Source organism: Corvus hawaiiensis, chromosome 3 (assembly GCF_020740725.1).
Source record: "Corvus hawaiiensis isolate bCorHaw1 chromosome 3, bCorHaw1.pri.cur, whole genome shotgun sequence".
NCBI classification, from domain to species: domain Eukaryota; kingdom Metazoa; phylum Chordata; class Aves; order Passeriformes; family Corvidae; genus Corvus; species Corvus hawaiiensis.
The window spans coordinates 282802-298290 of NC_063215.1; the positions used below are offsets into that span (position 1 = coordinate 282802).

Below are 15489 nucleotides of genomic sequence, written 5' to 3' on the forward strand. Positions count from 1 at the left end.
AGAGAAAGAGAAAGGGAATGTGAAGGGAAAGGGAAAGGGAAAGAAAGGTGGGAGAGAGAAAGGGAAAGGGAAGGGAAGGGAAGGGAAAGGAAAAATTAGACATAAAAATAATATTAAACCCAAAATTAAAAATAAATATGATGCCGCTCCCCATCCCGTTCCCCCATTCCCCATCCTGTTCCCCCGCTCTCCATCCTGTTCCCCTGCTCCCCCATCCCGTTCCCCCCCGCTCCCCATCCCGTTCCCCATCCCATTCCCCGCTCCCCATCCCGTTCCCCCGTTCCCCATCCCATTCCCCGCTCCCCCGCTCCCCCTATTCCGTTCCCCCCCGCTCCCCCATCCCGTTCCCCATCCCGTTCCCCCGGCTCCCCCATCCCGTTCCCCGCTCCCCCGTCCCGCTCCCCCATCCCCATCCCGTCCCCCGTTCCCCCGCTCCCCCATCCCGTTCCCCCCCGCTCCCCCATCCCGTTCCCCATCCCGTTCCCCCCCGCTCCCCATCCCGTTCCCCCGCTCCCCCATCCCGTTCCCCATCCCGTTCCCCCCCGCTCCCCATCCCGTTCCCCCGCTCCCCCATCCCGTTCCCCGCTCCCCCATCCCGCTCCCCCGCTCCCCCATCCCGTCCCCCGTTCCCCATCCCGTCCCCCGTTCCCCATCCCGTTCCCCCATCCCGTTCCCCCGTTCCCCCATCCCGTTCCCCCCTGTTCCCCAACCCGTTCCCCGTTCCCCATCCCGTTCCCTCCCGTTCCCCATCCCGTTCCCCCGCTCCCCCATCCCGTTCCCCCCCGTTCCCCATCCCGTTCCCCCCCGTTCCCCATCCCGTTCCCCATTCCCCATCCCGTTCCCCCCCGTTCCCCATCCCGTTCCCCGTTCCCCATCCCGTTCCCCATTCCCCATCCCGTTCCCCATCCCGTTCCCCGTTCCCCATCCCGCTCCCCATCCCGTTCTCCCGCTCCTCGCTCACCGCCCGGGCCCGTCCATGCCCGCCCGCCCCAACCGCTCCCGCCGATTCCAACTGCCCACGCGCCGCCCCGAGCCGCCTTCCCATTGGCCAGCCCTCGGCCCGCCCCGCCTTCCCATTGGCCGCTGGGCCCGTCAATCACGCGGGAAACCCCGCCGCCCGCAGGCGCTGTCCCACGGCGGCCGCTGGAATGCGGTCCGGGCGCATCCCCAAGGGAAAAGGAGGCACAAAATGAGGAATTGCGAAGTAAAAGGGGAAGGCTGTGCAGCGCCCGCGGCGCCCCGACAACGAGGAGCAGCCCCCACTCCTCTCCCCATCTTCGTTTCGCACCCCCGAGCCCTGCACGTTATCAGGGAGCAGCCCCAACCCTCTCCCATCATTAACTCGGAGATATTCCATGGTTTTTCCAAACTGCTGAATTTATTGTGCAGAAGAGCCGCTTCGTTCAGCACACACCGGTCCATAGAGCTGCATAGAAAAGTGCTGAGGTACAATTCCAGGCTTCCCCAACCCATCTCCAGGTGTCACCCCCAGCCCTCCCAGGGGCTCCCAGTTCCCAGGGCAGAGCAGAACCAGCATCCAGCCAGCAGCCCCTCGGTCCTGTGAGGTGTGTGGCACTTCCAGAAGTACACCATGCCTTGGAGCAAGCTGGCCAAACAATTCCACACCTAAACCCTTCAATCCCTGCAAGTCAAGGCAGACTCACAAATGCACAAGAATTCGCACCTACAATGGAAAAGTTAAAAGATCAATGTCTGCCTGAACTGCATTTGCAAAGTCCAATTGCACCGATTTTGCTCTGCCTCACGCTCGCAAATTGCCCGGAACGTGCTGTGTACAACAGCCTGGAAACCATGGAAAACTCCTGACACTGGTATCCCAACGCCTCTTGCAGACACCCAGCTCAGGGAAACCTTTGCAGCAAAGCACATCCTAAAGGAGCTGTTTTCCCCGAGGAAGCCCAGCACCGGCAGCGCTGCCCCAGAGCACAAAGCAGCAGCTCTGCTGGGGAAGAGCATCCTTCAGTTCCTCTGCTGCTCACTTGACCAGAGAGCTGTTCCTAGGCCACATTCACTCCCCCACCCTGAAGGAACTACCTGCACCCCCCCTTCCAAGTGCTCACTGCTCCCTGCTGTTCACATGACCTTTTCTACATAAAACTACCAGGAACAGTGGAGACCTTTCAAAAAAAAAAAAAAAAAGAAAAGATAAAAAACCTGGGTTTGCACAAATAAGCACTGAATCCAAAACCTTTCATGTTTCCAGTATTCCAACCACATTCAGATGCTGAGCAGGTGCTAAAAACAACAGAAAAGCACAAAAAGAGACAAATCTTCCTTCTCGATCTTCAATATCCTCAATTCAGGAAAATCACCCAAACTCAACAGCTCTATATAGAAGGGCAAAAAAACCCCACGTGTACTTTGAGCTGGTGAGAAGAACAGGAACCTGCAGCAACTGAGGCTGCACAGTCCACAGCAGCGAGAGCTCAGCACACGTCCAGACAGGCAATTCCAGCACCTAAATTAAAAAAGAAGAAAAAGTTGATTTCTTTTTTTAAAGTTACTCTAAGTTCATAAAACCAAACCAGCCTTTGCCCTTGATTTTGGCTCACTGATGCACACACACACACAAGAAGCCAACGGTCACACAGGGCCCGCTTGCAGAATTCCTGATCCAAACCCTCGCCTTTCCTGTCCAGCACTGAGGGAAATCTGACAGAGGATTCATGAAGAGCTCTCGCTGAGAGCAGTCATCGCCCCAGGCCTTCAGGCTTGGCAAGATTCTGTAGGGAACAGACCCAAATTCAGTTCCTAAATCTGAATCTCTGACAAGTCCTGTTAGAAAGACAGCAGACAGTCCATCAGAACACAGAATTAAAAGGCTGCACAAGGAATAACAGAAGCTTTTCCAGGAACAGCACAAGTTCCTTTTCTCCCTCACCAGTCCGGGACCGTGAGACCTTTGGCCCCAGGAGACAGGAGAGCTGTTATCAACACTCGAACCTCCCAAGCGTTGTTATTGCTCAGAGAACTGGGCCGGCACTGAGCTACTCCCATGCGCCTGCCTGGAGACGTCCCACTCCTGCCTGGAGAAATTTCAACCCCGTAAAAAGTCATTTCCCTTCTCTCTCTCTGACCCACGGCCAAAGTAGCTGTGTAGAACAACCCGGGGGATTTATGGGAGGGCTGATTCTCTCAGGAAAGACCCCAGACCCTGAAGAAACAAAACCACCCCAAATTTCCAGCTGAAAACACGCTGCTTCCTGAATGGGAGCACACAAAACTCTCTTAAGCATCTTCAGAGATGGCCCATTCATCATCTAGGATGGACAATTAATCAGACCCAGGAAAGGCTTTGTGCAGCCCAACTCCGGGACAAGAAAACATCATGAATATGCTAAATTGCGAGAAAAATAGAATTAATTCGGACTCTGCCCAAAAACTGTATAAGAAGGAACCAGCCGAAGCAGCACCCGTGAACTTGGGAGCTCTGGTGCGATAGAGGTCAGATGTATGCGTGTTCACCCAGCTCCGACCCTGGGCTGGGGCTGCTTTTCTCCATCGTGGCTTTCTGTGTGACCGATCTTTCGGCCGCGGAATAAAATCTATTTCTTTATTAAATTTAATTTGGCTGAATTTCTTTACCTCACATTCATAACAATGATGTAACATGCGAAAAGCCAACATCACAATACCATTTATAACAGAGGGATCCGCCAGGAGGCACCTGCGGTGCTGCGGTCCTGGCCGCGGAGTGATCCCCGAGGGACTATTTGTAATGCGGTCCTGCCCGCAGAGGAATCAGCGGTGATGCGACCCCGCCCGCGGAGGGATCCGCCCGAGGGACTATTTGTGATGCGCTCCTGCCCGCGGAGGGATCAGCGCTGATGCCGCCCCGCCCGCCCAGCTGCTCTCGTTCCCTTTTCCCGCTCTCCCCTCTGCTCCCAGCACTTCTCCTGCAAAGGGCACGGCTTTTCCTGGGCTCTTTTCCTGCCGGGCTGCAGCGAGCGCTCCCCTCAAGGAGCAGGGGCAGCTTTGCTCGCGGCGGCAGTGATTAAACAGAGCAGGCCCGGAACAATTCCTGCTTAGCCGGGCTTTGAGCACATTCCTGAGCCAGCACGGCAGCAGCGAGTGAGGCAGCGGCACATGAAGGACACTGCGGCTCTGGCCAGGCTGGGGAGGGGTTCCTCTGTAAAATAAGAACATGGAGAGACAAACCAGAAAGGGCAGGAAAAAAAAAGAAAAAGCCAAGATAAACTAAACTTTTTTAAAAAAATAATCCGGATCCAGAGGGACTTCTGGCTGGAGAACTTCCTGGGGAGCAATCCTGCCCCTCTGGGAGGCAATGCCAGGGCAACTCCAGCTGAAACCTGCACACAAACACCACAAAGATTTCAGATATTTGCAGGAAGCATCCACTTAGCAACTGCTGGTTAATAATTTATTCACTTTCCCATTTAATGGTACATTCAGTCCACAAGACTTAAACACCTTTCTGGTAGTTTTATTTACAGTCTGCAGCGTGTTCTGTAAAACACAGGAGTGCTCACAGACACACACACACAACACAGGGATTTGCAAACATTTAAAGAAGTACAGTTTATTCCAAAGGAAGTCTACACACTACTTTTTCCATAAAAATTATAAAAAATACTTTAGTTACTGTATTTTACCTAAACCAAGATACTTGAGAATTCTTCCACAAGTGATGCCCCCTCCCCACAAAGGGCACTCCGACAAGAAGAAATTCAGGAGACTGCATCACCAAATAAAATCCTAATGGCAACTGCTTCAATGCACCAGAAGAACAAAGAATTCCCACTCTGCATCCAGATATCCCTGCTCTGCAGCCTGTCTGGATCTGCTTTTGTAGGACTTGTGGGGCTTTTGCACTCACTTCCTTCTCCAGGGCAGTTCCCACAAACAAAGAATGACTGAATTTCTGCGGACTGTCACTCGGCAATCCTGCATTTCACACATCCAAAAGGAAACACATCCAAAGGGAAACACTTTCCTTTGAGCCCTTTATTTCAAGGAGTCTCTTTTTTACTGAGCATCCAGTGAGAACAGTGCCCAGTTGTGGCTGTTATTATTTCTCTGCTTTTGCTGCATGGCAATATTGTGCTGGATCTCTGCAGAACACCCACTGCAGCCCTTGTCTCACTGGGGCACACCGAATTGACAAAAAAAAGGCACAAAGACGAAACTCCTAAAGCAGCTGCAGCCCCAAGTCACTGAGCTGCTGCTTCCCAACACCAACACTCTGTGTCTCAGCAAACACTTCCAACACACGAGCCAAGGCCACAGGGCAGTGAAAAGCCCAGAGCCTGCGGGCAGGACAAGCACTACATTGATCAGTAACAAACCAACACAGCTCAACTGGATGGTGCACTTAAGACTGGACCTGGAAGCATCAGGAAAAGCCGCCTTCGGTGTCCCTGTGCCCGGCCCTAGCCCGGCTCTCCGCTCCACACCAGCCCAGCCCGCCGCTTTTGGGGCCCGCCCCGGCCCCAGTCCCGGCTCCGGCCCCGCTCCCGATGTCCGCGGCCGTTCCAGCAGCCCCTGCCCCCGCTGCGTTCTCTGCCGCGGCTCCATTGAACCCGGCTTCGGCCCCGCGGGCCGCGCTGGGCCCGCCGGCAGCTCGGCCTCCTGTCGCCGTGGCTGCTGCGGACCCGTGCAGAGGCTCCACGCCAGCCTCTGGTACCGGCCCCAAGAGCTGGTGCCCTTGGTGGTGCCGGCAGCAGCCTCCGCCTTTGCTCCCCCGCTCCTGGAGGAATCGGCCTCCGAGAGGATTCCCACCTCCTACCCCCCCTCCCTCCCTCGCCTGCACCGTTCCCCTGGCAACGACCGCTTCTGCTGCTCCTCTGAAAGGAGAAGCAAAACGCCAAAGTTCCATCTCGAGGAACGAGCCCTTGCAGAAGGAAATAATATCTGGAGACGGTTCTTCCAGATGTGTCCAAGGAAAAAGAATGTCAGGGTAGGCTTTAGTTGATGGGGGGACTATGCACACTGGAAGATTTAGCACACAAGAAGGGAAATACATCTACTGATTCAAGGTACGCTTTTGGAGGGGTGCACGCCTTTGGGAAAATCTGGGAAGAAAGGGGATTGCTTGGTTCAGAGGGAAAGGGGCTGATGCATGGGAGACTTGTTTTGGAGGTTTTAGAAGCATTGGAATTGCCTGAAGAGAGAGCTGTGGTACATAGGGGGGGGACAGCGGGGGGGATGGCCTCAGAGATGGGAGGAGGGAGTTTGGCAGATCGGGGGGGCTGAGGATGCTGCAGAGAATGGGATAAAAAGGGTTGTGTTAATTTTGGCCTCGAAGAGCGAAAAATTGGAGACTCCAAAATTCAGTGAAACACAGGAAAAAGAATGAAGGAAGAAGGGGGGGAAGGCCAGACGAATGTGGAAAATGGAAACTTCCTGACGGAAGGCAGTTACTTCATAAGTCACTCACCAGAAAAATATTAGAAAACATGCATCAAAAACTCATTGGGGTACTAAGGCTTTGTGTGATCACTTTCTAAGGAATTATGGGTGCATTGGAATTTATGGGTTGGCTAAACAAATAACTGAAAGATGTATGGTTTGCCAAAAAGTAAATAAGAAGGTGATGAGAAAAACAACTTCAGGAGGTCGTGAGTTGGCTCTCCGACCATTTCAAAGTATCCACGTGGACTTTACTGAAGTCCCCCACGTGCAGAGGTGGAAATTCTTGTTAGTAATAACAGACCATCTTACCCATTGGGTGGAAGCTGTTCCCAGTGTCAGAGCCACAGCCAATGTAGAATGTAAAACCCTCTTAGAACAAATTATTCCCAGGTATGGAATGATTACTAAGATAGACACACTTTACATCAAAAGTTTTACAGCAACTAACTCAAGCCTTAAGAATAAAATGAGAACTACATAGCCCATGGCACCCACAGAGTTCAGGACGGGTAGAGAGGATGAAACAAACTTTAAAGAGAACCTTAACTGAATTAATAATTGAAACTCAAATGTCATGGGTCAAATGCCAACGTCTGGCTTTATTGAGAGTTCAGACACAACCAGGTCAGACCTGAGAGTGTCACCTTACGAAATGATGGTTGGTGTTGAAGATGAAAGTTTGGTAAGAAAGTTTTGCAGATATGTGGGCTCCGCCGAGAGATCTCTGAGTGTGGAGCCTGAGGATGGGACAGAAATGGAAGCAGGTTTTGATGTAGAGTGGAAGATGTTTGCTGAAACATTGATCACTGAATGGGTGAGAGGACAAAGGTTGGAGATGAGCTGGAAGGAGATTTTTGTGCTTAAGACAGAGGTATGTGACTGCAAACAAGGACATGTTTTTCACCGGGTGGGTGGGTCCCAGGAAGAGCAGAAGTAAATAGAAAGCATGTTTTTGCCAGGAAGAGAGCTATGGCAGGCAGAGAAGGAATGTTGATGTGGCAGGAAGAAGAGAGGTCTGAGAGTGTTCCATTGTGAGCTTGAATTGTAGCTTGCTTGCTCTTGTGATTGGATGGTGGTGACTCTAGGGTTCTATAGGATATGTACAGTACGGTGGTGGTAGTACCTAAGATAGGCTATAGGCAAATGTAAAGGTGTTGTGTCTGGTGCTTGTTGGTTGTTATGTCTTGGGATACTCAGCAAAGAAAGGTGTACAATGCTCTCTTGAACAGAAAGAGGCTTCAGTTATGCCTACAAGCTGTGGCTGACAGCTGTGGGGCTGGCTCTGGATACCCACTCCCTGAAATGCTTTTGTGACTTTTCCTATGCAATAAACAGCTTTCAAGAGAGCTGCCTGAAGTCCAGACATCCTTCATGAACCCTTTTCCTATAGTTTGGGTTACCCTTTTTGAACACCCAACATGAAACTGCTACCTATGAATTAGGGGAATGAGTGTTAAAGAATATGTCAACACAATTGCAAGGACCCTTGAAGATTTGCGGTTCAAAGGGATAATCCCTCAAGCCACTCCTTTAGACTTTAAAATCCGTAACATCCATCCAGGGGAGTGGGTGTTAGTAAAAACAAGGAAGGAGCAATCTTTAGCTGCACAAGGGAAAGGTCCTTTTCAGGTGCTACTGACAACTGAGGCAGCGATCCGGGCCAAGGAGCGAGGGTGGATCCACGGCAGCAGAATCAAAGGACCCGTGCAGGAACCTAAGGAGTGGACTAGAACATCTAAGCCTGGGGATACCAAGGTAACTCTTAAGAGGGAACTGGGGGTTAATGCGCTGGGAAAACCCAAATGATTCAAGAGATACACCAAGAATCACACCTGACTGGGAAATAAGGCCAAGCTTATAGCAGTGGTTTCAAGTGTTGCCTGGACAAGTCCTGAGACACCTCCGATACCCTCCTTGGGGAGGAATCCTTCCACTCCAAATAGGACGATCAGGACTATTTTGGGCTGAGGGTTCTCATATTCTGCCCTTAGCCTGTGATTTATTCAAAAAGGAGGAGGAATTGCTACCTCCAACAGTGCCATACCACATACCCTGTCTAATTCATCCCATTACTGGACATGCTAGCTGGGTTAAATGTAAATGTCTAGACTGATAAAATATTGCTATTGTAGTTCACAGAAACGACACTCTCACTGCACGAAGTGTCGAACGCCAAATCTATTCCCCAATCCAGGCAGAGCAAAGAACAGCTGAAACAGTAACCCTGCTTTGTGGATGGGAATTACTAGTGCCTGTTGAATGGGAGATACCTGAGGAACGGTGGGAAGCTACAATTAAGAAGTGTCAAAAGCAACTTGCCTGGAAATCAGCAAAAAGGAAGTGACGAGGAAATAGAGGGCAAGGCCCGATGACCACTGTAGCTGCCACCAAGAAGATCACATACCCCTGCTATGGGCAGCAGCCCCATAGGCACGGGGGGTGGAGGTATCGGCCATATGGGACCTCTGTTATTCCTTTATCTGTCACTCCTCTTTTGTCTCTGCCCTCTGGGGATACCGACACAGCCACGCCATGGGTGTTACCGAAAGCTGTACATGGAAAACACCCAGGTTCCTTTTTCATTGCACATACCCATGTCAACAGTCTCTGTTACAACCCATCCAAAGTAGAAAACTGGATGCAAAATGGGAAAAAGCACTGGACTGTAGAAAACCTAGGAATGAGTGGGGGCAGGTTGGGAAGTAAATGTCCAAAAGGGGAAAGGTGGGTTTGTTTCGCATCTATTGTTGGGAATAAAGTCTCAAGCTTAGTAAAAGAACAACTAGTAAATAAAGAGGCAAAGCCAGCACAACAATCTAACTCTGTATCGACCCCAGTTCAAGACATGTAGTTGAAACTCAAACAACAATTAAAAAAATGAAATCTCAAAATTGAGAAAAAAAATCTGTTTGTGGAATTAGGGGAAAGGATAGGTAAGGAGCCGAATGTAACCAACTGCTGGGTCTGTGGAGGGCCTCTGATGACAGAGGAATGGCCACGGAAAGGCAGGAGCTTGAGTCCAATAGAACTCCGTAAGTGTTTTTCACACCTCCGCGGCCGGACCTCCAGCTCCAGGACACGGACAGGATCGCGGCCGTCTCTCCCACATCCCTCAACCAGATGCAGCCTGGAACACTCACCCGGCACGAGCACAGCGCCAGCCTCTTCCACGGGGTGTCCCTCAACGGAGATTTTTCACCCACAACCGGAGACTCTTTCCTTTGACCCTCCTAAAGGCCACCAAAGACACCGCGCGGCCCCCGGGACCCCCCCGGGCCAAGTCCCGACCCCAAAAAGCGCTCCCGGTTCCCGCGGCTCCTCTGCCCGGACCGAGGCCCCCTCACAGCCCCTGTGACGTCACCGCCGCGCCGCCGCCTGCCCTTGGTCGCTTCTGGCCCCGCGCCTGCGCACTGCGCGCCCGGAGGAGCGCTGCTCCCGCCGCTCCCGCCGCTCCCGGTGCTCTCCGTGCCCGCGGTGTTCCCGCTGCTCCCGCCACTCCCGGTGCTCCCCGTGTTCCCGCTGCTCCCGCCGCTCCCCGTGCCCGCCGTGTTCCCGCCGCTCCCGGTGCTCCCCGTGCCCGCGGTGTTCCCGCCGCTCCCGCCGCTCCCGGTGCTCCCCGTGCCCGCGGTGTTCCCGGTGTTCCCGCCGCTCCCGGTGCTCCCCGTGCCCGCGGTGTTCCCGCTGCTCCCGGTGCTCCCCGTGCCCGCGGTGTTCCCGCTGCTCCCGCCGCTTCCGCTCGGGCAGCGCAGCCCCTCCGTGTCTGAGGCGGCGCGGCAGCTCCTGCAGAGCTTCTTCCTTCTGCTGCCCGCGCTCATTCCCGGCTTGGAAAAATCCCTTCCCGGAGCCAGCGACCTCCTCCCCGGCCTGATCCCTGCTGCTTTTCCCGGAGACAGGAACGTCTGTCCATTTTTGCCGTTCACTGCTGGTTCACTGGTTTTTAGTGAAAAAACCCCTTTTTCAGTGAGTCCCCAGGTGCTGCAGCGCTGGTTGTGTCCAATCCCACAGCCCAGAGCAGAGCAGTGGGACAGAGCTGAGGCAGGAACGCCCCGGAACATCCCAGGGCTGATTTAGTCTGGATTTTTTCCTCCTTCTGGAGGAGTTTCTGGGGGTATCAAGGGTCCCCTAAACTGCCTCCCTGCTCCATTATTTGATCCAGTTCATTTGGGATCACTCAGAAAATCCTGTTCCCCTCATGTCACCTGGCACCATTTGTTATCCTTGGTTCCATCTCTAGAGCAAACAGAAACTTCGAATTTAATTTAAATGAGATTCTATAACATTCAAGCATCACTTTTTACCACCTGCTCTTCCCTTTTCCTCTTCCTCACTTTTTTCTTTCCCTTTCTCTCTTCCACCTCTTTCTTTCCCTTTCCCTTTCCCTTCACATTCCCTTTCTCTTTCTCTTTTCCATCTCTTTCTTTCCCTGATTCCTGAATTTTTTTTGCCCCAGAATCCACAGCCCAAGCCACGTGCACACACTGCAGATGTGTATTTTTACTGCCAGCAAGCACCTGGGAATAAAAAAACCTCAGCCCCAAAGCTTGATGTCTAAACAGCAACACAGAAGTTCTAAACCAGCTGTCGAGAGAAACAAAACACAGCAAAAACAAAGCAGAAAGGGAGCAAAAACTTGTCACGCTGGCCGTGTTTCCGAGCGTGACAGGTTCTGCTGTGCTGGGAATGCAGCACAAACCACAAAAATCCTACTGCAACTCCTGGATCCCACAGCAGGAAGGAGATGGAGATTCCCAGTGGGAATCAGGGATGCAGGACTCGGCTGTGCTGCCATCACTCCCTCAGGAATAGCCAGGTTTAGCTCATTCTGTCTGCCCAGAGAGGGGGGATCTGCTCCTGGATCCCCTGGAATGTTCCAGGCCAGGCTGGACACTGGGGCTGGGAGCAGCCCGGGACAGTGGGAGGTGTCCCTGCCCGTGACAGCGCTGGCACTGAATGAGCTTTAAGGTCCTTCCAAGCCCAAATCGTTCTGTGAGTCTTAGAGCCCTGAAATTCTCATGACAGAGGTAGAACTGCAAGAGCTTAAGGTCCCTTCCCAAAAAAACCCCATTGCACGACTCTGCAGCTTCTGGAGCCCTGGGTCCATAGAAATGCAGTTTCAGAGGAGCTCCGAGGAAATGGTGTTTTGGGGAAAGCAGAGTGGCTGGAACAGAGGAACAGGAACAGTCTCCTCGAGCAAGCCCTTGTGTCTCAGGGAGCGGGATCGGCTCGCTCCTAACGCACCTGGTGACTCCCAGAGCGGGGGATGGAAATGCAGCCCTGGTCCGAAAGAAACCCTGCCCGGGAAGGCGGGCTGGGATTGTGAGCTGGCTGCGGGAGCTCGCTGTTAGAGGTGATCTTTTGGGTGTAAAGGTGCGCCTTTGTCTCTGTGCGAAGCACCCGGCCGTAGCGCCCTTTGTGCTGCTGTCTCCTGATTTCCTTAAGCTTTTATTAAACGGTCCCTTTTCTTCAACTTTCCTTCAAATTCTAGAGTGAAGCTCGTTTTGGCAGCTGCGCGTGCGCGGATCCTTGCGCGTGCGCAGATGGCCGGGTGTGCGCGGATCAGTGCGCATGCGCGGGCGGGGACGTATCACCGCCGATCCCTCCGCGGGCAGGACCGCATCACAAATAGTCCCTCCTGGCGGATCACTCCGCCTGCGCATGCGCATAGCCGCTGGCCCCTCCGCGGGCAGGGCCGCATCACCGCCAATCCCTCTGTTCTGAGCGGGCTTGTGATGTTGGCTTTTTGCACGTTCCATCATTGTTAGGAATGGATTGTGATGGTGGTTTTTTCATGGTCCTTAATGTGAGAGAAGCTTTGCCTGGGTTCTGTAATGTAATGCTGTAGAATGTCTGTAGTTTGGGTGCTCAGTTTGGGAAGGATGGGGGGGGGGGGATCTGCGCATTTCTGGGAAATCTTATCAGAAGAAAAGAACCCGAAAGCAGACGGAATGGAGCCAAGGAAAAAGATCAGACTGATAAGATGATACTCAGCAACTCCAAAGAATTAATGAATGATGCATGATGGTGATGAATAAAAATAAGCGATGTACTTTTAAAGAGGATCTTTTGGCTGTACAGGTGCGCCTTTGGCTCTCTGCCGAAGCAGTGAGGACACTGGGGCCTTACTGGGAGCACTGGGAGGGCACTGGGGCCTTACTGAGAGCACCGGGAGGGCACTGGGGCCTTACTGGGAGTACTCGGGGGGCACTGGGAGCACTGGGGGAGCACCGGGGCCATACTGGGAGAACTGGGACGGCACTGAGGCCATACTGGGAGCACTGGGAGGGCACTGGGGCCATACTGGGAGCACTGGGAGGTCACTGAGGCCTTACTGGGAGCACTGGGGACATACTGGGAGCACTGGGAGGGCACTGGGGCCTTACTGGGAGCACCGGGAGGGCACTGGGGCCTTACTGGGAGTACTCAGGGGGCACTGGGAGCACTGGGGGAGCACCGGGGCCATACTGGGAGAACTGGGACGGCACTGAGGCCATACTGGGAGCACTGGGAGGGCACTGGGGCCTTACTGGGAGCACCGGGAGGGCACTGGGGCCTTACTGGGAGTACTCGGGGGGCACTGGGAGCACTGGGGGAGCACCGGGGCCATACTGGGAGAACTGGGACGGCACTGAGGCCATACTGGGAGTGCTGGGAGGGCACTGAGGCCATACTGGGAGAGCTGGGGCCATACTGGGAGCGCTGGGAGGGCACTGGGGCCATACTGGGAGCACTGGGAGGTCACTGAGGCCTTACTGGGAGCACTGGGGACATACTGGGAGCACTGGGAGGGCACTGGGGCCTTACTGGGAGCACTGGGAGGGCACTGGAGCCCATAGTGGGAGCACTGGGAGGGCGCTGGGGCCATACTGGGAGCACTGGGAGGGCACTGGGGCCATACTGGGAGCACTGGGAGGGCACTGAGGCCATACTGGGAGCACTGGGGCAGCACTGGGGCCTTACTGGGAGCACTGGGGCCTTACTGGGAGTGCTGGGAGGGCTCTGGGGCCTTACTGGGAGCACTGGAGCCATACTGGGAGCACCGAGGCCATACTGGGAGCACTGGGAGGTCACTGGGGCCATACTGGGAGCACTGGGAGGGCACTGGAGCCCATACTGGGAGCACTGGGAGGGCACTGGGGCACTACTGGGAGCACTGGGAGGGCACTGAGGCCATACTGGGAGTGCTGGGAGGGCACTGGGGCCATACTGGGAGCACTGGGGCAGCACTGGGGCCATACTGGGAGCACTGGGGCCTTACTGGGAGCACTGGAGCCATACTGGGAGCACCGGGGCCATACTGGGAGCACTGGGGCCATACTGGGAGCACTGGGACGGCACTGGGGCCATTCTGGGAGCACGGGACCGCCATGGGTCCCTCGGTGCAGCTCTTTTAGTGACGCGGGGCAGCGGCCACTCCTGCTGCAGTACCTTTACAATATTTCTTAGACCATTGTCGATGGTCTCTGTTGTGTTTGGGTGCTGGAAGGATATCAAAACCATGGTCTCTGGGGCTTTACTATCAGGAATTACATCCCTGGATTTGTTCATTTCCGAATATTATCTCTTCCCAACAAAGCACTGGGCATCCAAGGAATACAGAAAACGATGTGCTGACCACTGTTTACTCCTCTGGAATGTCAGAGCTGTGAAAAATGGGGCTTTTCCTGGTGGTACCCATGAGGGGTATTTTACCTAAGAGCCCCTTCCCGTGTCTTTCCCTGTATCCACCAAAAATTCACCTGTACACTCTCCAGCTGCTTCCTCCCTCTTTTCCTTTATCCCACAGAATTTTAACAGGTGAATATTCCCCTCTGGAAGAGTACCGTTCATTCCAAACCTAAGAACAAATGAATAATTTCCTTTGAATTTCATTTATAGTGATCTTTATGGCCGTTGATTCCAACCCCATCCACAATAGCTATTTGCATACTGTCCTTTCCATTCTCAATCACTCTTCTTCAGGCTATTTACCAGATTTAGGAATGTTTTATTACACTGATACTTAGGAGCTGATTCTAAAAAGCAAACCGGGAGTAGCTCTTCAACTTCTTGTGGGGTAAAGGACGTATGAAGGAGACATGGCAGAGGTGGCAACTGACCACAGAGTCTGAAACCTTGGAAAGTAGGTCCCTGGCAGCTAAAACAATTTTATGGTTAGTTATGCTGTAATCCTTGTGCACACTTTTAAATCTGTACGATTTCTGTCCAGCATCTTTCTAACTAAACTTGTTAGAAATTTAGATTTAGGATTTGAATTTGAGTCCATTCACTACAAAATCTTGCAAAGCCTGAAGGACTGGGGTGGTGACTGCTCTCAGCAAAGGTTATTTATTAATATTATGTCAAATTTCCCTCAGCTGTGGGCAGGAAAGGTGAGGGTTTCAGTTAGGAATTCTCCAAGCAAGGCCTGTATGACTGTTGATTTATTGTGTGTGTCACTGAGCCGGGGCTGGGACAAGGACTTGTGCAGGTACAGAGCTGGCACTGGAGCTGTTGCCTTTTGGAGCCATTTTAAAGGTCTGATTATAGAACATTTTGGGGCTATATCCAGAGTTCAGTTTGTAGCTGGATCTCACTCCAAGTGCAAGCAGTCAGGTGAGGGTTCTTACATGTCCCACGCTGAGCCTTCTGCTCAGCCAGGCTGCAGCTGTTGCTGGCACAGATTGGGACTGGGGCAGCTTTTCCAGGGAACTGGAGATCACTAAGGACTGGTGGTGGTGGCATGAGTAGTGTATGAACCCACGGGCAGGTATCTGTGCTCTCCAAACAGTAAGTTTATAACACCACACTGAATCTGACTTTCTACCATGCAAGAATTTCTTGGGGTTTCCTGGGTTTTCTAATGTGGTAAGTAATGTGAACATAATGAAAGGTCAAGGCAGGGGCATTAAAAATCCTGATGGTGCCAACTGACAGGTGGGGAGGAGCTGCCATCCCACCTGGAGCAACATCCCACCTCTGCAGGCACTGCCACACTCCCTTGGAGGTGTTAGCCAAGCCTGGGAATGCTGCCGAACCCGACTGCCCTTTCCCAGGCACACGTTGCCAGTCGTGGCCAGCGTCACGGCCCCGTACTGCATGGATTACTTGGGGAGACCT

General features: G+C 53.3%; 3 long non-coding RNA genes across 3 annotated transcripts; 1 reads left to right on the forward strand and 2 right to left on the reverse strand.

Moving 5' to 3' along the window:
• Positions 1 to 2098: 2098 nt before the first annotated feature.
• Positions 2099 to 9662, reverse strand: LOC125323372. The gene is made up of 2 exons (XR_007202505.1): positions 9534 to 9662; positions 2099 to 2479 (listed from the first exon to the last, which is right to left on the reverse strand). It is a non-coding gene; the product is annotated as an uncharacterized LOC125323372 (long non-coding RNA).
• On the reverse strand, positions 3561 to 5700 carry LOC125323373. The gene is made up of 2 exons (XR_007202506.1): positions 4225 to 5700; positions 3561 to 4150 (listed from the first exon to the last, which is right to left on the reverse strand). It is a non-coding gene; the product is annotated as an uncharacterized LOC125323373 (long non-coding RNA).
• On the forward strand, positions 5824 to 8703 carry LOC125323374. Its single transcript, XR_007202507.1, has 2 exons — positions 5824 to 6017; positions 8023 to 8703. It is a non-coding gene; the product is annotated as an uncharacterized LOC125323374 (long non-coding RNA).
• Positions 9663 to 15489: the final 5827 nt, after the last annotated feature.